The sequence below is a fragment of the Phocoena sinus genome, chromosome 2, assembly GCF_008692025.1.
Source record: "Phocoena sinus isolate mPhoSin1 chromosome 2, mPhoSin1.pri, whole genome shotgun sequence".
Lineage (NCBI taxonomy): Eukaryota > Metazoa > Chordata > Mammalia > Artiodactyla > Phocoenidae > Phocoena > Phocoena sinus.
Window position 1 is genome coordinate 72,665,827 of NC_045764.1, and position 20,177 is coordinate 72,686,003.

The 20,177-nt window shown below is 48.9% G+C and overlaps 1 protein-coding gene across 2 annotated transcripts in view; it reads right to left on the reverse strand.

Annotated features, from left to right (window-relative positions):
• Positions 1–20,177, reverse strand: part of TLN2 (talin 2) — a 440,641-nt gene that overhangs the window by 358,651 nt on the left and 61,813 nt on the right. For both annotated transcript variants that reach the window (XM_032622981.1, XM_032622982.1), the window contains exon 2: positions 1,881–1,970. The gene's annotated coding sequence lies outside the window, so the exon portion shown is untranslated. The remainder of the gene's footprint in view (positions 1–1,880; positions 1,971–20,177) is intronic.

Genomic DNA, 20,177 nt, shown 5'->3' on the forward strand with positions numbered 1-20,177 from the left:
GCCACTAGAACTATTAACTAGTGGAGAATCAATCTGGCTCCTTGTAAAAACTAAACATGACTTCTGAAAGGCTTGACTGCGGCAGTACAGCAGTGCTGAGCCGCCAACACCACACCGGCATCTCGAGAGAACACCCCAGGGGCCAATTCACCAGCTGGACTCAAGACGCCCCCTTTGGCATCAGTGCCCTAAGCCCCCCTGCCAGCCCCTCGAACCCTCGCTCTGCCTTGCTCTTTCTGTGGTCAGTTCTCCACTTCCAATATAGTCTCACTTCTCAACAACCCACTTAGAGTGCCACATTAGCCCAGCTGAGGCAGTCTGCTCTTAAAAACAAGAAACAGCCTCAGTATTTTCAGAAATGCTGACTTCAAAATAGGCACACTGCGGAGACCTCACAGGATTCCACCTCAAGAATCTGAAAAGCATCGCATTTAAGGGAGGATTTCATTGACAACACCGCAACACACAGTAACAAGGTACGAGCTCACAGACACTGGGGAGGGTAACAGGCTCCCATACTCTCTGGTCAGGCTCGTATTTCAAACCACTCAGCCTCACACGGCTGAGGGAGACGGACCCACCAGACAAACTCCCGCCGGGTCTCTGGGGGCTTTACAGGCACACACCTCAGGCAGTTCGCCAAGAGTCACACTCGAGGACAAGTCTCATGGGCATCAGGATCCTTAGACCTTACTTCTCCAAGTGTGAGCTACAAACCAGCAGCTTCGGCATCACCTGGACCTTGACAGAAGCACAGGCTCGCAGGCCCCACCCAGACCTACCCCATCAGGGTCTGCAGTTTAACTAGATCCCCAGGGGCCAGTGCTTGAGAGTATTTAGAACAAAGCAGTCTACCCAGACAGGACTGGGATCATTTACTTAGGTTTTCACTTGGTCTTTTTCTTTCTTCATGGAAGTTCCATGAGAGCACAGACTGTGCCAGCCTTAGCCACCGGCACACAGTAGTTAATATTTGTTGAATGAATGAACGGATGAATGGGTGGTCTACCGAGTGACTGAAGAGGCCTATCCTGTGTTAAGTGCAAAGAAAGGTGCAAGCAAGGGCCTGAGAGAGGAAGAGACAGAACACTTGGGGGTGGGGGGGAAGGAGTCTATAACGATGTGGTCAGAGGAGGCCTCTCTAAAAGGGGTTTGCAGACTTCCCTGGTAGCCTAGTGGTTAGGATTCCGGGCTTTCACCGTGGTGGCCCAGGTTCAATCCCTGGTCGGGGAAGATCCCGCAAGCTATGTGGTGCAGCAAAAAAAATAAATAAATAATAAAAGGGGTTCACACCAGGGGCGGTGTGAGGCTCAGGTGTGATGGATGAGGAGGCCCTGGGGAAGAGGATGTCAGCCGCAAGGATCAGCACCTGCACTTGCCACCATAAAGAGTCTCGGGGGCTTCCCTGGTGGCGCAGTGGTTGAGAGTCCGCCTGCCGATGCAGGGGACACGGGTTCGTGCCCCGGTCCGGGAAGATCCCACATGCCGCAGAGCGGCTGGGCCCGCGAGCCATGGCTGCTGAGCCTGCGCGTCCGGAGCCTGTGCTCCGCAACGGGAGAGGCCACAACAGTGAGAGGCCCGCGTACCGCCAAAAATAAAAAGAGTCTCGGCCTGTAGGCCAGCAGGGATAGAGAATCAAGACTGGTAAGTTGGGCTCTACAAAGCAGCTCTCAGGAGGCAGATTCAGAAGGCCCCCGACCATATGACCGTTGGGGCAGAAAGGCTGTGTCTGGAGTCACAGCTGCCATCTCTAAGGCTCCTGAAGGTGGGCGTGTCAGAGGAGGTCTGCAGAGGGAGGTGGTCCATCAGCTAGACCTTGTTCCCTAGCCACTACCCCTCCAGCCCTCGGATTCCAAAGTTGAAACATGGAGATTACTCACCGTTTTCGCCAAGTCGATCCAGGAACTTGCGGGCAGCCGAACATCCAAGGGTCCAGGAGCCCAGTCCAGATGTTACCCTGCAGCAGCACGCTGGCAAAAAAAGAGACAGATGACACGAGTCAGTACAGGCGGCCACGTTAGTGGGGAAGCAACACTGTCCCAGTGTTGAATGACACCGACGGGCTTCAGATTCTAAAGAGAGCAGAAAAGGAAAACGCCACGCGGACCCAGTGGTCTCAGAGCACTGTGCATTGACACAGATGGCAACTCTTCTGCCCACAATGTCGGGAGAAGCACCATGTCACCAGCAGCAGCTCCAGAACAGCCTCTCTGCAAATCCCCCAGTGTGGAGTCCAGACGTACGGCTGCAAAGCTCCCTTGGAGATAATCAGGCCCAACCCCTCCCTTTACAGATGAGAAGAGCCAAGACTCAGAAGAGACAGGCCTTGTCCAAAATCAGCAGCATGTGATGGCGAGTCCAGGAAGGGAATGTCAGAATCAAGTCTATAAAGAGCTTAAGTTTACCTGTAAATTACCTTCCTTCAAGAAACTCAAGTTCTAAATAAATGTTGTTCTTATTCATTCTGGCTCTTAACAGAGAAGCGACAACTCTTAATCGTTCCCCTAGTTCTCTCTCCTTAATCCCCAAGGACTTTGAAGAGCCAAACTGAAACTCCTGGTTTTCTTCAAAGACAAAAGAAAAAGAGAGAAAGAAAAACCTCAGGACTGTTCAGATTTGAGTACAAGAAGAAAAATCTAAAAACTGTGGAGGAAAACCTCAAGACCTAAAAATTCTGAATTTATGAGATATAAACAGCACAGAACCAAAACAAAAGCACCTTCTCCATACATCAGGTTTACAGACCCAAGAGACCAGAACCCTCCAGGGAAATGCCTGGAGACCACAAGAAGTGGTACATTTCAAAGATATGGGGGGGCTAAGACTTGTCATTGGTCATTTTGTTAAAATGAAATGAATGCTCAAAATGCTGAGTCTTTAGAAAATGACCCTTTTTTTTTAATGAATCATCATCTAATTATATATTTAAGCCATAATCATGTAAACAGTTACCTCTTCCCCTGGGGTTCTAGTTCCAGGTGACCCTGACAAATCAGTGCAACCTTGGGCAGATCACACCTAACCTTGCACGTCTTCCATCAACTCATCCATGAAAGAGCAGAGATGAAATAAGACTCAACTCTTCAGCTAGAGAATTCTGAAATTCCCCTACATTGCTGGAACAAGCTGAAAGTACCTCCCATTAAGTCAGCTTATACAAAGCGTAATTACTCGCCTACTTTGAAGAAGTGACTGTCAGTCATGATAAATTTAAATTGCCATCTCTTAGGAAGTAACTACAAAGTTGGTGTAACAATAGTCATATTCTGTTTCCAGGGAGTTTCCTTCAGCAGTGACAAATCTGCCCCCACCCGCGCTAAATGGGTATTTGTATCTGTTTCCCCAAAGGTCCATTATTATTTATAAGGGGGAAAGTTAGGGTTTCTTTTGCATGAAGTAGAATTTAGGCAGTGAGGTCATTTGTTTTGAAACTACAGCAACCATTCCAGTTTTTTCCCCCCTTTTAGCATTTCAGTTACTCTGGGTCAAGAGTCAAAGATGCAGATTTCAGAGAAAATGCAAAGCCTGCTAGGCCACCCACAGAATGGTCAAGGATTCTGCCCTGGACAGTCCAGGGCACAACTTTCCCTTTCCAAAATCAGGCATGCTCACAGGTAAAAAGCCAGCGCAGGCTCGCACACAAGTGGACTCACACACATTTCAAGGAATTCAACGGTCCCAGGATTCATTTTAAAAAATAAACAACAAGGGCTTCCCTGGTGGCGCAGTGGTTGAGAGTCCGCCTGCCGATGCAGGGGACACGGGTTCGTGCCCCGGTCCGGGAAGATCCCACATGCCGCAGAGCGGCTGGGCCCGTGAGCCATGGCTGCTGAGCCTGCGTGTCCGGAGCCTGTGCCCCGCAACGGGAGAGGCCACAACAGTGAGAGGACCGTGTACTGCCAAAAAAAAAACATTAAAAAAATAAAAATAAAAACAAATTTAAAAAAATAAACAACAAAACACAACCTACCATATTGGCCACATTTTTCCTTATTCTTACAGGGAAGGAGGGTCCATAAACCCCTCTGGAAATATGATGGACCCTCTCCCCCAGAAGAAGAACATAATAGATTCAGTTTCAGAGGGTTCAGAGTCCCCTGAAATCTCTCTGTACCTCTGGTTAAGGACCCCGGCTTAATTAATATAATAGGAGTCCCTTTTTATCTTTCTCTCTGAACTTTCTACAAGCCCTTGGTGAAGAGGGTCTTGAGTGGCAATGCCATTTACAAAGAGCTACACAAGGGCAAGGACCAGCGAGAAAATTGGCTTCATGTAGCTCTTATGGTGGAGAGTATGACTCTGCAGCCAGCAATGTTAATAACTGTTCTAGAGCCCTAGGCCGCGCCTGGGAGCCTTCACCAGTTTCAACAGGGACCTTCCCAAAGCCGTGTTTGTGCTTGGTACTCAGCTTTTCAAAACGAAAACAATATCAAACATCTGCGTTGTTTAGGAACGCAAACATAGGTACCAAGGCTCAGTTAAAATGAAGAATTGAGATGCTTATCACAACTCTGAGGGAGGTGGAGCGTCTAAGACATTTAAGATATTCGTAATGTTGATTTCTTAGCCTGGTTTTTGGCTTCCCAGATGTTCAAACTATTCCCATACATTTCACATATTCTTCTCTACGTATGTCACAGAGTAAAGCAATCTTCCTTACAGAGAGATTCAGGTCAGTGACAAGGACCTCCAGGACTTGTCATCTCAGACCCAGCTCAAGACAGCAGTGAAACTGTGCAGCGAGCCCAGTGCTTGTCTGAGGGTGGGGCCTGTCAGGGAATAGTTACCAGCTCTGGCCCCTGGGGCACTATCTATAAATACATCTTGTTTTTAAAAAACAAAAAAAATGTCCACGCCCTGGGACAGCCCTGTGTTCCGGGCTGAGCCCCGATGCTGCCCGTCACTCTGGGAAAAGCTGGTGGTGTGTTTCTGCGAACTCATTGGTCTTTCCTCTTCCATGCTTGGCAGGCCTATTTCCTGGGGCACATTCTGTTACTGTGAACGATCTCAGTAAGTCTTTCCTGAACTGCTAAGAAAGAAGCGAAGCCCAGACACGTGTGCAGAACTCAGAGGAACGTTTGGCCACCTCCTTCCTCAGCTGGATACAGAGGCCGGGGTGCCTTACATCTTCTCCTTCAGGTGCCTCATTACTCTACCCTCCTTGTGAGAACTCTGCTCATTCAGTGAGCGGTCAAGACATCCACTGGCCAGAAAAGGAGGTGGACAGTGTATGGAGCCATGAGCAGTGCATCTCGGTTCCTAGCCCTTCCCACACACTTACCGATACTATCTCGACCGAATAAGGAAAGTATGCTCCTTGCCTATTCATTTGAGCAGGAGCGTGCCATTCCAAAAAGACCCTTGTCTGAGGTAATCTTACTAGCAGACAAGGCTATCATTTTTTAGTTACAACCGCCAAACACTGACACCATGACATCAAACAACGTTTTAACCCGGTTTGGGAGAGCCTGCACCCAGACACTGAGCAGGACGGACTCACAGTAGCATGTGCCTAAGAAAGGAAATACCGTAGTCTCTCATCTCTTGCTATGTCTCTTCTGCTCCTCCCCTAGCTCAAGTCTGCAATTTAAAAAGTGTGTGTGTAAATATACACACGAGGACACATATGCATGCAAGCCCAACATTCTTGATAGACTCAAAACAATAGCTTACAGGGAAACTATCGCCCAGCGCTCAGGAAAAGTAAAGGCCAGCCAATTCCAGAAACACAAAGGGTTTCAGCAACTAAAATGGGAACAAAATGATCTCATGCCCCTTTCCCACTGAGCCTGTGCCTAAGTGGGATCCTTCTTAACATGAAGTGCTCATTCACAGAGTCACTGTTTCCACCCTAGGGGAACCCATGGGAGGATGGACGAGCCAGGAAACAGATTCCAGAGGTAGCTTTTTGATGTTTAACCCAGACAACCCGCAGACGGGGGCTCTTTAGCCAAGGAGGGGGCTGGAGCGCTCGGTGAGGCTCAAGACCTTATCCACGGGGCATCAGTCACTACGTCCAACAGCTAGTTCCTTTAAATCAAGGACCTGGACCAGGAATGACAGTGGACCCTCCGATAACAGGCCGGCATCTCTGGGGCCCTAGAGCGGGCTTACACTTTCAGTCCTCACGATTCTCTCACACCTTGGAGAACACAAGCAGGAAAAGACCACACTCACAGGCCTCCTGCTGCCTCCCCCCCATTATCACACCTGCTGCCCGGGGAAGGACTGGCATGCAGACTAAAGGGACGGATGAAAAGCGTGAACGTGCTCTGGATTTACTACACACCAAGGCGCTGTGCTAAGTGCTGGGAGAGCAAGAGAAGGAGGTGGTACCCTTTAAGGTCAAAGAGTTCTGCAGACGCCCCCCACCCCCAAATACACCAGAGATGTCCTTCTGGTTCCCTTGGAGAGAGGAAAATATCAAGACATAAGTGCTCTTAAATCAATTTTTAATTCATCCCAAGAGCCCCTACGTGCATTTTAAAACACCAAAGAATAATTCCAAGGCATCGTTAATTTATTCTATAAGCAAATACGTAACACATAAGGATTAAGGATCCCTTGAATAACTTCCACAACACAATAAGATAGCCTGTGTTCTGCTTTGAAGCGGTGCTGGGGTAAGGGTTGGGACAGAGTAAAAAAAACAACCAAAAAAACATCCCCAAACGTCTGCCATACTTAGAGACTATGCTGTTTGGAAGAAACTTTAGGTCACATGTGAAGGTAGGAACTCTTTTTGAAACCAGCCATAACCGGCATCGCCATCCACAGCTGGGTGGTCTTCTCCAGTGCACAGCCCCCAACCAGCGCCCCGTTCACAGCCCTCCTGCAGTTCCCTCTGCAGGGACCCCACCCCTGCACTTTGCATTGAGTTCCAGATCAGCTCGTCTCTGGTCTGTCTCAACCTGGAGCTCCATGAGGGCATGGGCTGCCTTCTCCTGCTGGCACCCCTAGCACCTTGCACAGGGCACCCAGTAGATTAATAGTAAGGAACCTGAGGGAAGAGGGAGAATAGACGATGTGTTAGAGACGCCTCTTGTAGGTAACTAAGATAAACAATAATAGAGTTTGGGGAGGAGGACGGGTATGAGTGGACCGTTCCCTCTGAGTCCAGCATAACTCAGTCATTTCACATTCGAGTTTGAAAACTCAGGACTATAATAAAGACACAAGAAAAAATATTTGATAGTCTTCCCGGAGGCCCAGCCCACATGAGCAGCCCGGCTTCCCCATCAATCAGTCTGACAGCAGCAGAGAGAACTAGACTGGAAGGCTCTCATTGTCCACTTCCTCGTACCTTCCTGCCCTGCTTGCAGAGCTGCTTTTCCACCTTTCTCCCTTCTCTGCTGCGCTTCAAGTTCTGCACTGACTCCAGGATGCGCTTCAAATCTCTTACCCTGGAAAGAGGTCCTGCACACTCAGACACCCTGACTCAGCTGCCGCCCAGAGACACCCCCAGCCCTGGAGCCACAAACCAGTCCCGAGAGTGCATCTGGTGTCTGAGATTCTCCTCACCCCAACACATCCTGTCTTCTACTCACCCACTTTGGGGTCTGTCCCCAAGCCACTCCTTCCAGGAAAGTCCAACCCCCTCGTCTGATATCAATCTACCTCCCCCCAAAACCCAATCACATGTCCCCAAGCCTCCAAGACGACCCCCGAGCCTCCCAATCAAAATTAGTCTTTCCTTCCCCGTACATGCCAGAGGATGTTGTCCTGCTGTGAGACACCTCATTACCAGAGGGTTAGCTTCTGTGTACCTTTCACACTCCCTAGACCGAGTTCCTGGCAGGCAAGAATGCTAGGTAGGGAACAAAGATAAAGATGGTGCCAACAGTGAAGACTCCTGGCAAACAGTCAAGACTTGGATATCTGTGAAATGCCTATGCCTTAGTGTTAAGGATTCTTGTGGGTTTCAGGATGCCAATTCTAGAATCAAACCAAGCACACAAATAGACTGAAAGAGGATCTTGGGGGCTGTCTGGGCATACTCCAATAACTCAACTACTCAATCACATTAGGCCATAAGTTTAGGTTCTATTTCCCAAGGGCCAAACAACTAGACTTCCTCAGCAAACTCAAGTGTTCGTTCCTCTGGGACCTACCAAAAAAGCCTGCCACTTCGAAAGGCACAGGCCCACTGTTCTTTACAAAGGACACATCTTCTCGATAAGTAGCATTATTAAAGGAACTGAATTTATAAAGTCACTCTCAAGGCATAGGTTTCTTTTGAGACAGATCAACCCACACACTTTTTCTTCTGATTCACTGAATGTGTTATGTGGGTCTAGAATTCAGACGGTTCCCTAGGTCAGAAAATCCATTTGCTCGTGAACAGATAGAAATGGCAATGTTCTTTTTTTTTTTTTAATTTATTTTTGGCTGCATTGGGTCTTCATTGCTGTGCACGGGCTTTCTCTAGTTGCAGCGAGCGGGGGCTACTCTTCGTTGTGGTGCACGGGCTTCTCATCGCGGTGGCTTCTCTTGCTGCAGAGCACGGGATTCTAGGTGTGCGGGCTTCAGTAGTTGTGGCTCACGGGCTTAGTGGCTCCGCAGCATGTGGGATCTTCCCGGACCAGGGCTCGAACTCGTGTCCCCTGCATTGGCAGGCAGATTCTTAACCACTGCGCCACCAGGGAAGTCCCAATGGCAATGTTCGTAATGCTGGTCTCAGATGAGACGTCTGCTTACGTGCTCCAAATAAAGGAAGCAGTATTTGACCCAGTTGAGAAGCCTCTGGAATCTTTTCCCCACCTAACACAAATGTTTCTCATTTGGTCCAAGCCGTGTTTCAATTACATGCCAAGAAAAGACAAAGAAAAACCCACTACCACCCACTCCTGCTTTCATGAAAACATTATAAATTAATCCTTATTACATCATATAGTAAAGTGGCCTCGCATAAGGTAATGTTGACAAAGGGTTACAGGAGCCAAAGCTTTTCTCAAGAACTGCTTTGTTCATAGGTGTTCTCCTGCTTGTCTGCCCTGCAGTGGCCTTTTTCCTTTCCAGAAAACAGACAGCATGGGGACGTGGGTCCCGTCTGAAGCCTTTGACGTTCATTTTTAAAGGACTGTCATGAACATCAACACAAAAGAATAACTCCTGTGTAACATTAAATAATTTCAGCAACAAAAGTTGAATGAACTGAGTAACCTAATAGTCCAACTTAACCCAGCTAAGTCAATCCCAGCTGTGAGAGGGGAGGTCAGTAGTTTTAATTTCTACCTAGAAACCACAGGCCAACTCCCTTGTCACCATTCAGGTAGAGGCATTTCAAAGAAATTCAAACAGCACGCTATCTTCTCTGGCATATTTCTTAGATCAATTAAACCCTTAAGTGTTAAACTCTGAGGGTCCCACAACAGCACCAGACCCATCCTTTTCACAGTTTGGGTTACAGGCTCACACTCCAGAATGGAAGCCAAAGCTTTCCCATTTAAAGCAAAAAAGGAAGGAAGGAAAATGTGAAGTACCTGAATTCTCAAAGGCTAGACCACCTTTATTATTATTGTCTTTTCTTCCCAAGGACCGCTCTGGTGATTAGTATGAACTTACCCAAGATTCTACACCAAAGTTCTATCTTTTTTATTCCAAGCAGAAATTTTAGATGTAGAAGGAACCATGGAGATTCCTGGGCCCATGGCTTATCAAACTCTCCTGGCAGAATTCCACCAGACAGAAGAGGGTGGGCCACCAACACTGGGAAGCCATTCCCAGCAAGCATGAGATTGTGTCCATTTCGTTCAAGTTCTATATCCTAGCTTCGATTCTTACCATACAGATTTTCCACTTATTCAGTATGTGCATGCGAAGATACCTCGTCTTCCAAATTCCCGAGTAAAATTAAGGCTCCAGTAAGAGTCTTAGGTTTATCCTGGGGTTTCATAGACCCAGGCTAAGTTCACCACCCTGCACTTCCCAGTGGCCCAGGAAGCACGAATCGTGGCTCTGCCCTTCCTCTTGCAGATGAGGAGGAAACTGCTACCCGAATATCTGAGGACCTGATGAAGAGAGTCTGGGCAGCCCCAAGTACAGATCCCAGGTCTCCAGCCTCTCGGTCTGGGGCTCTTCATCCCTTTGCATCCAACGATTCATAGCCACCCAAAGCCAATCCTTAACTCATAAGGTCATGGTCCACTGTAAAACCTGCCCATACATCTGCTCTGTATTCAGGCAGGTTTAATTAAGTTGGTGAGTGTTCTCTTCTGAGCTTACCCGAAGGTTCACAAAATGGAAGCCTGATTTTTCATGGGTTTCAGATTGTGAAAACCTCCTTGGCCTTTGGCATACTTTGACTTCTCGCCCACTCATAGGACATGTTGTCCCCATCGACACCCATTGGCTAAAATTAAAAGTACAAGCTGCTTAGTGAAGACAAGTCATTGGCGTTCAAAATCTAAAACGAGGGCTTCTCTGGTGGCGCAGTGGTTAAGAATCCCCCTGCCAATGCAGGGGACACGGGTTCGAGCCCTGGTCCGGGAAGATCCCACATGCTGCGGAGCAATGAAGCCCCTGCGCCACAACTACTGAGCTACTGAGCCTGCGCTCTACAGCCCGCGAGCCACAACTACTGAGCCCCCCTGCCACAACTACTGAAGCCTGTGCGCCTAGAGCCCGTGCTCCACAACAAGAGAAGCCACCACAATGAGAAGCCTGCGCACTACAACAAAGAGTAGCCCCCGATCGCTGCAACTAGAGAAAAGCCCGCCCACAGCAACGAAGACCCAACGCAGCCAAAAATAAATTAAAATAAATTTTTTTAAAAATTTACAATGAAAACCAGATCAAATCTACTCAAGGGAAAAGTGTCATCCCAAACACAATGCAGTTCATTTCAGAACCATGCTGACCTCTTTCCTGTAAATGGCCTTGGAGCCAGTGTTATCTACTGTCAGAGCTGGAGAAAATACTTTAGCTGTGTATTTCACATTTCAAAGCAAAAGGGGAAAGGGGCCATGGCAACATGAAAGTTGTACCTATGAATTTCCAGGAGCATCATATACCTCTAAAGCAATGGTTCTCCACAGGGAGCGATTTTACCCCCTCAGGGGGACATCTGGGGGTATCTGGAGACACTTTTGGCTGTCACAATTTAAGCGGGAGGGGGTGGTGCTACTACTCTCTAGTGGGTAGAGGCCAGGGATGGGACTAAAAACCCTATAATGCACAGGATAGCCCCCACACAAAGAATCACCCAACCAAACTGTGAACGGTGCCGAGGTTGAGCACACGTACCTAAAATACAGAAGAATACTAGGGCGAAGTCATGAGTCCTGCTTCTTCCCCAGTGGGCTGCTTGGTCTGGACATAGCACCTGAATTTCTGGGTTTCTGGTTCATTGTCACTAAACAAAGAGGTTGGCCTGTTTCAGAGACTTTGCAACCTCAACACCGGACTCAGGAGCCTTCCAGCATGGCAGCTCGCCAAGCCCACAGCTACTGTCTCTCACCCTAACACGCCTGATCAGGGGTATTTCCCACCAGGCTTCTCTCAGGCCCGTGCACCACAACTACTGAGCCTGTGCTCTAGAACCCGTGAGCCACAACTACTGAGCCCACGCACCACAACTACTGAAGCCCGCGCACCTAGACCCCGTGCTCTGCAACAAGAGAAGCCACCGTAATGAGAAGCCCGCGCACCACAATGAAGAGTAGCCTCCGTTCACCGCAACTAGAGAAAGCCCACACGCAGCAACAAAGACCCAACGCAGCCATAAATAAATTTAAAAATTAAAAAAAAATGTTTTTAAATAAATAAAACCATTCTATGCAGTCAGTAAACTAAGGACAGACATGTAAGCTTCATTTTGAGTTTTATATTCTGCTTTGCAAAAATGCCTAAGCACAAAAGGGGAGAAAAAAGTTTTATCATAAAATTAAAAGCATGGCTGCAACTGCATTCAATGATTTAAAACGTTTTTTTGCATTTTCATAATACTTGGCAACCATCAACCAGCCCACCACCCCAGCTTAAGGGGCAGACTCAGTATTAAGTCATTGTTTTGTGAAGAGAGAAAACATGTGACCACCTTCCTATTCCCAAGACCATCTCTAGTAGCTCCAGCTGTATACACAACTCCCATGAAAGAGACCAGCTTAGCCAAGAGGCTGAGCCCCTCCATTCACAATCCAATGGTATCCAAAACCACAGAACACAGGGGTTGTCTTACAAGTAAAATTCTCACTTTCGGGAAAACAAATATAACTTGTCTGACTGAGGGGAGAGGATTAACATCTTAAACTGCCTCCATGAGCTCATCATCTCTCTCTCTCTCTCAAAGAGGGCAAAAGAGTGAACCATTTGTCCAATCATGCTCCTTAGAAATTCCTTTGTGCTCAAAGCCAAGGATTCTCCAGATCCCAAGCTGGGACACAGTAGCTGGATTAATGGGAAAAGTGGCAGAAGACACCCAGAAGAGAAAAGAGGAGACATGGAACTTCTAACACTAAAAAGCAATAGCACACACCCGGGCTAAAAAGCTGAAGGGTTTTGACACATTTCATTTGCCTCAAAAAACCAACAAACCAACACTCACCACAAGTTTCCCAGTACATCTATCACCCATAAAACAAACGAGAAGAAATCCGAATATCATTTAAGAGGAAAAACAAAAACTAGTGAAAACTCTACAGATGGCAACAGAGGGTTAATGTCTCGGGGCAAGGCTTCCCCTCAGCAAGTACAAATCCAAAATCATAATAAAGATGCTGAAGGATTTAGTCATGAGCCCTCCCCTCGGCCACCAGAAGGAATGGCAAAAATGCAGAGTAAGCGCTGGAAGCCAGAACATTTCATTTTCTTTCTAACTGTGCAAAGAATTTGCATTTAAAATGAGCATTTCATCAGAGCTTCCAAGAACACTTGATATTTGGCTGCTAAGAAGAATACAAGTGGTCCTCCAAAACACCGAATTTCTAATTATTTAATTGCAAATAAAGTATCTGAGTTCCCAGGTAGAGTAAAGAACACTTGAAGCTAATTACATCTTCCAAGCCAGGTGTAACTTAAAATACAGTCAAATACAGACAACTCTTAAAATATAGTCAAATACAGACAACTCTTAAAATACAGTCAAATCACATTACCAAAAAAGTAACAAGGATAAAAAGTACCTTCCGGGGCTTCCCTGTGGTGGCGCAGTTGTTGGGAATCTGCCTGCTAATGCAGGGGACACAGGTTTGAGCCCTGGTCTGGGAGGATCCCACATGCCGCGGAGCAACTGGGCCTGTGAGTCACAACTACTGAGCCTGCACGTCTGGAGCCTGTGCTCCGCAACAAGAGAGTCCGCGACAGTGAGAGGCCCGTGCACTGCGATGAAGAGTGGCCCCTGCTCGCCACAACTAGAGAAAGCCCTCACACAGAAACGAAGACCCAACACAGCCAAAAATAAAAGTAATTAATTAATAAACTCCTACCCCCAACATCTTCTTAAAAAAAAAAAAAGTACCTTCCTGGTGACTAAACTCCCCATGAATCAAACCTTACTTTCTATATATTTTCACATTTACAAGGAAAGTAGTATCAAAGAAACAAAGGTTTGTATGAAGACTAAAGAAAAAACCATCAGGAAAGTGGAAGGCATTTTTCCTTGAGCAACTAAGTATTGAACGCCCACAGTGAGAAGGATCGGGTGCTGGAGGAGGATGGAGGCAGCGGGGCCCAGTGGCAGGGAAAACCCATGAGAGCCCCCCACCCCCCAGCCAGGATGGGGACCGCTATTACTCACAGGACCTGTAAATTGATAACCCTGGTTCTCAGCATCCATATCCAAAACACACAACTGAAATTTGATTTTTTTTTTTTTTTTTTAAAGAAAGGAAGGGTGGAAGGGACAGATCCGGGGGGAGCACCAGAGAGCACCTCACAATTCCTCCGCCACCAGAGGAGGGGGTCAGAAAAAGCGGATGTCAGTGGGTGGCTTTAGCCTCCTTCCATAAGAAGGACAGTTTTAAGTAGTTTATTAAATGCAGAAGGGGCGCTTTTATCTTCTTTACTCAGTAACAGTATTGGAGGGTGGAAAGAAACACTAGAAAAATATTAATACAAGCTCAAAAAAGGGTTACCAGAGCCGTGGGGCTGGGGGGAAGGCAAGAGCACCCCTGGTTCTGAAGGGGAACAAATACTGCAATGAACCACGGGGCTCTTGTGGTCGCAGCCATCAGGCGAACTGAACAACACACAAAGGGAATTCTTGGGAATCTGAAGCTGTTGCGCGTCTCCTTCCACAATCTCCTCCTTGTGTAGAGGGCTGCTCTGCGGTCAGGATAGCTTTTCACCAGAGCTAGATTTCCTAACAAGGGCATTTTAATTAAAGATGAGACACAAGGCAATGCAACAGGGAAAGAGCAATCAGCAGGGGAGGCTGTCCAGCCTGCAGCCTCCATGTGGTCCCCATTCCCACCAGGGCCTCGTACCAAGCTGGCTTCATATTTGATCATCCTGGACCTGGACAGGAGGCCTTGCACCAGCTGGAGAGAGCCACACCCACAGCTCAGGGCCGTTTCCTGCGGCTGGCTCTCTCATTATTCAGTCTACTGCAGTACCCCACTCTTCTCCCAAAAACAGAGAGAAGTCCCCTGTGGCTAAGCAGACTTCCCCAGCATCCCCGACATGTGATACCTCTATCATCCATGCCTGGCAAACTCCCAGGCTGGGAATCTGGACCATGAGGGTCCAGGAAGATGAGTCACTGGCTCAACACCAGGAACCCAACAGGTAGTGCTGGTTTCCAAAACAGACGGCCCTAACAACTCATGGAGTAACCAGCCAACTCCATGGCTTCCCTTAACTGGACTGCCCACGGGCCTTTCAGACTGAGGCCAAGGGCCAGCTGTGGACAGGTGATGCAGGCCACCCATCCCTCTCCTGGGGGCTTCTGTGAAACCAAAAACCCAGCCCTCCTCCTACAAAGAGTGTCCCAGGCCATTACCTCATCAGCTTGGATACGGTCTAGCTAACATTTGGACTTCTCTGTGCTGACCAGGGCATTCTTGAGCTAGCAGTAATCTCCTTCGGAGCTTTTGCTTGTGTTCTTCCCTCTGCCTGGAGGATCCTGGCCCAGGTGGCTCACCTGGCTGGCAAACTTTCATCCCTCAAGCCTTAGCTTAAATGTCACCTCTCCAGAGACTCATCCAAAATAACTACCTCCCACCCCTCGGCTCTCCCTCTTGCCCCCAGCCGTCGGTCCAGGACTGGTGCAGAGCTTGGCCCACAGTGGACTCCCAGGCACAATTTACTCCATGACTGAACGCCCTGGGAAATGTAAATCAAAACCACATCTGAACTCTCACTCCTCAGAAGAAATCCATCCATGTCAAAATGCACGTACAAAAATATTCACATCGGCTTGTTTGTAAGAGCCAGAATCTCGAAACTACCGAAACGTCTGTGAAAAGAAGGATAGACGCTATGAATAATAGGAATAAATACTAGACAACACTGGGAATGACAGGCCTGCAACTCACATGACAGCGTAGAAGCATCTCACAACCATCGCACTGAACAAGAGCAACCAGAAACCAAGGACACACTTGCAGATTCCGTTTATAGGAAGTTCAAAGACAGGAAGAGTCAAGTCGGCATAGTGACCACAAGGAGGAGGTGAAGTCACCGTCAGGGGCACCTGGGATTCTGGCTCCATTCTTTCCAGATCTGGATGCAGGTTACACAGGTGTGCTCAGTTTATGAAAATTCATCAAGTTGTACGTTTATGATTTGTGTACTTCTCTGTTCTATTTCAACGAAACTTCATCAAGATAACATCTGAAACAAACATGGGATTTTTTTCTAAAGACTAAAGACTAAAGACTGTTCTGTCACAAGACCCAGCACCCTATACCCGGCCTTTCTCAGACGGGGTGCCATGGGCATGCAACACCAGCCCCCCTCTACACACACCTGGCACGTTGTCCAGGTGCCGTGTGAATGCATCTAAGCCTTCCTGAGGCTCAGACACACTGCTACCTGCTACAATATTCTCCAGCCTTGTAGTTCCAGAAATTCAAGACTGGCTCGTAAAATTAGTGACTTTAGATGGAAACAGGTGACAGGAATCACCGCCTGCACAGACTGAATTTTTTTTTTTTTTTTTTTTTTTTGACTGCATTGGGTCCTCATTGCTGCGCTCGGACTTCTCCCTAGTTGTGGTGGGTGGGGACTACTCTTTGCTATGATGCACAGGCTTCTCATTGCAGTGGCTTCTCTTGTTGCGGAGCACACGCCCTAGAGCACGTGGGCTTCAGCAGTTGTGGCTCACAGGCTCAAGTAGTCGTGGTGCCACAGGCTTAGTTGCTCCATGGCATGTGGGATCTTCCCAGACCAGGGATTGAACCTGTGTCCCCTGCACTGGCAGGCGGATTCTTAACCACTGCACCACCAGGGAAGTCACAGACTGAATATGTTTGTGTCCCTCCCCAAAATCCATAGGTTCTAATCCTAACCCCCAGTGTGACGGTATCAGGAGGTAGGGCATTTGGGAGGTGGTTAGGTCATGAAGATGGAGCCCTTGTGAATGGGATTAGCACCCTTATAAAAGGGGCCCCAGAGAGCTCCCTAGCTCCTTCTACCATATGAGGACTCAGCAAGAAGACAGCCATCTGTCGATGAACCAAGAAGCGGCTCTCACCGGACACTGAATCTGTTGGCGCCTTGATCTTAGACTGCCCAGCCTCCAGAACAGTGACACAAATTTCTGTTGTTTATAAGCCACCCAGTCTGTGGTATTGTTAGAGCAGCCCAAATGGACTAAGACACATTCCCCGACAGTTACAGCATGTGGGCAGGCATGTGAGGCCACAGCTCTGCTCAAAACCCAATGACCTGAGGCCCTGGGTCACACCAGAAGAACAAACATGGGTCACCTGCTGTCTTTCTAGTAATTTCCTATTTTTAAAGTGTTTCATGAAAATTGATCGTTCGAGGGAAACTCCCCTCAGGCAGGAAAAAAACGCCAATGAGTAACAAAGCAGTCGCCTCCTGGCTCAGTCCAAAGCTTAGGAGGGAAACAGCTAAATGGACCCAGGCCAACTATGGTCAGGAGGACACACGGCTAGGACAGGATCAGAGGGAGGAGAAGAGAGAACTGAGCCCACCCGGGACATCTACTGAGATTCAACCCACACTCAGTGACAGGTCTCCATATTCAAGGGCCCAAACCACAAATATTAGTCGGATCGTGGTCCACCTGCCAACCTGCAAAACAGTTCACACTCTACTTGTGCGGCATATGTGGGCACATTCACTCATACACATCCACACATGCGCGCACACCCCCGCCTGAACTCGAGTAAACTTCCCTCTGCCAAAAATTAATCTCACCAGATATTCCAGGCTTGAGGAAGAGTGTACAGGTATACAGTTACTGATTTATAAAATACTTCCCCTTTTTGAATGAAGTACATTCCTATTTGTCATCCTATCTGTGTGTCTGCCCTGGAAAGGCAGAAAGAACTGATCAATTGATCTCCATTTTAACTTTTTTTTTTTAAACCAGACCCACTGGTTTCCAAACGTAGCACCTGTGCCATGTGAACGAGCTGACCCCTGGGATGGGGGTTTCACTACCACGGCCCCCGCCCAGGTCCACTTGTCACTAGGAAATTGAAGTGGGTGAGGGGGGCAGTAAGAAACCGCCTGGCTGAGTAGGTCCAGGCATGAGACAGGACCCCTTGACCCTGCATCAAACTCACCTTTCTTCATCGTGTGGAACCCCTCCCCGACCTGGAGGTTTGTGAGACGCTCCAGGAATGGTACAGATGACTCAGGACCAGCCAGACACGGCTCTTTATTGACAATGAATCCGTGTGCCATTTCTCATTAGGCTCAGCTCAGGAGAAATCAGAATCACAGAAGGACCCAGGGCCCCAAGGTGACAGGGATTGCAAACTTGCCAGTTCTAATTCCCATCTTAAGGAATGAGGGGAGGTGCGGAGAGAAAGGGGAAGGAGACCCGGGCACAAGAGCAAGCTTTGTCCCCCATCGCCGTCCCCACGGGAGCCCTCGCCCAGCGGTGATGCCAGCAGAGTCACAACAGAGCTGGTCCGGGAGCTGTCGGGAATAAAGACCCCATTGTTGCCTCCTGTGAGGTTTCCAAAGCCCAAGAAACAGAAGCTAAGGCCCGACAACTGCCGGGGAGGAGCGGCGGGTCTGACCTGTCTCATCACCATCATCTGAGGAAACATGTTACCAGTCGTCTGGCAAACCTACCTCCCCACGACGGCTCTTTACACCAGGACAGGTAGCCCAAGTCATGACAGGCCACGTGAAAGCACAGAACAACAGGGACTCCATCCTGGGTGGATAGAGCAGGAGGTGACAAAGGAAAGACGGGCTAAAGGCGAGCAGAGAAGGGGGCCCAGTGGGACTTGGCCTCCCTCCCTGCAACCCACCCAGGGCTCCTCCACCTGGTAACTGGCCCCCACAAAAGGTGCAGTCAACCATTTACCTTTGCCTGTTCCCACACACCTTCCCTTTGTCGAGTCCCTCAAGCTTGTCATGGCCTTACCAGCTAGAGATGGCAAAAGGGCCAACACACACCAGCCAGCTTCCTGCCCCTCCAGATCCCCTAACCCTCAGTCCAGCGGGATCCCTCCCTGGGCAGGGCCAACTCTCCCAAGGAAGCGGGTCGTTTGGAAAGGCTAGCCTACCAGTAAGGCTGGACCCCCGAGTAAGATGAGGCCCAGCTCCCCTGCACAGTGATCCACCCCTGCCTTAAAGAATTTGCAGCTCAAAAGTCCCCTGGAGGGGCTTCCCTAGTGGCGCAGTGGTTGAGAGTCCGCCTGCCGATGCAGGGGATGCGGGTTCGTGCCCCGGTCCGGGAAGATCCCACAGGCCGCGGAGGGGCTGGGCCCGTGAGCCATGGGCGCTGAGCCAGCGCGTCCGGAGCCTGTGCTCTGCAACGGGAGAGGCCACAACAGTGAGAGGCCCGCGTACTGCAAAAAAAAAAAAAAAAAAAAAAAGTCCCCTGGAAACCCCAACGTGATCCCCCTTTACTAAGGGTAGACAGCACATGGGCAACCTAAGCAGCCTGTCAAACACAGGTTTTAAAACTGAGTTCGTAAGCACGATGTTCTATTGTCAAATCCTGTCCCGCCTGAACCCCCATCCCATAGCCTAATGCTATGAGGCCAAGGAGCCCTGTATGCCTTTCTTTCCTGCCAGAGGGCAGCAGAAGGGGACAGAGCTAGGGAGAACCTGGGCAGTGAGACCCTGTTCCAGACAGTAAGTACCCTGGGGCAATGCCAAGCCCCAGGAACAGAAATGGCCATACGTGTCTGTACTTCCAGTCTCCCAGGGAGATCAGAGCCTCTGAAAACATGCTATGTGATAAACCCTCGTACCCATCCCCAACCACTGGGAATCTAAAATTACCCTGAAAAAGCATGCACTCAGCACCACCACCCCCCAGCCACTGCACCTGATAAGTGTCGCTACCCCCGCCTCTAGCAATGACTTGTCTCGGGGAGTGCTATAAATACCACCTAAGCCGACCTGATGTGAATTATGAATACCAGGAATAGTTTCAGGGTTTCCAGGCACTGGCTGTGTGACAGGGGTGTCAGGTTCAAAGTCGCCTGTGCGAGACGCAGACCCAGAGGACACACAGACCCTGCCTTCTAAAGCACGGGGAGGATCCCCCCACAGCAGAGCCACTCCCGTGTGGCTGACACCACTGCCGCCACCACCACTCTAGAAATCTGATGAGATGCTCTTCACCTCTTGTCAAATGGCTCAGAAGTATGAGACTCGGGGACATAAGTAGTTTGAAGTTATAGATAAAGACAAGTCAGGTTTCAGCCTTCTTACATATTTAAATCTCACTCAGAGCCTTTAAGAAATGAAGCCCTTGTAAACAAAAGACTGAAGGGGAAGCAGGTATTGACCGGATGACCCCAGGTGGTTACTGTCTCCCTGCACCTGGCATCCAGAGGATGCTTAGTACATGTCTGCGGAATGACCTTCAGTTTGGGGGCTTTCAGGGGTTCACAACTGCAGAATCCTACCCCCCCAGGAGCTGGGCTGGCTGCACTGGCACAGATAAGGGAGCTTGCCAAAGAGCAGAAAGCCAGCCAGGACACTGGATTGGGTGAGAGATCAAGCCCTCGGCACGGGGAGCAGGTGGGGGGAAGGGACTGAGCTGGGAGGATAGAAGCCCAGGGATGGAGATACAC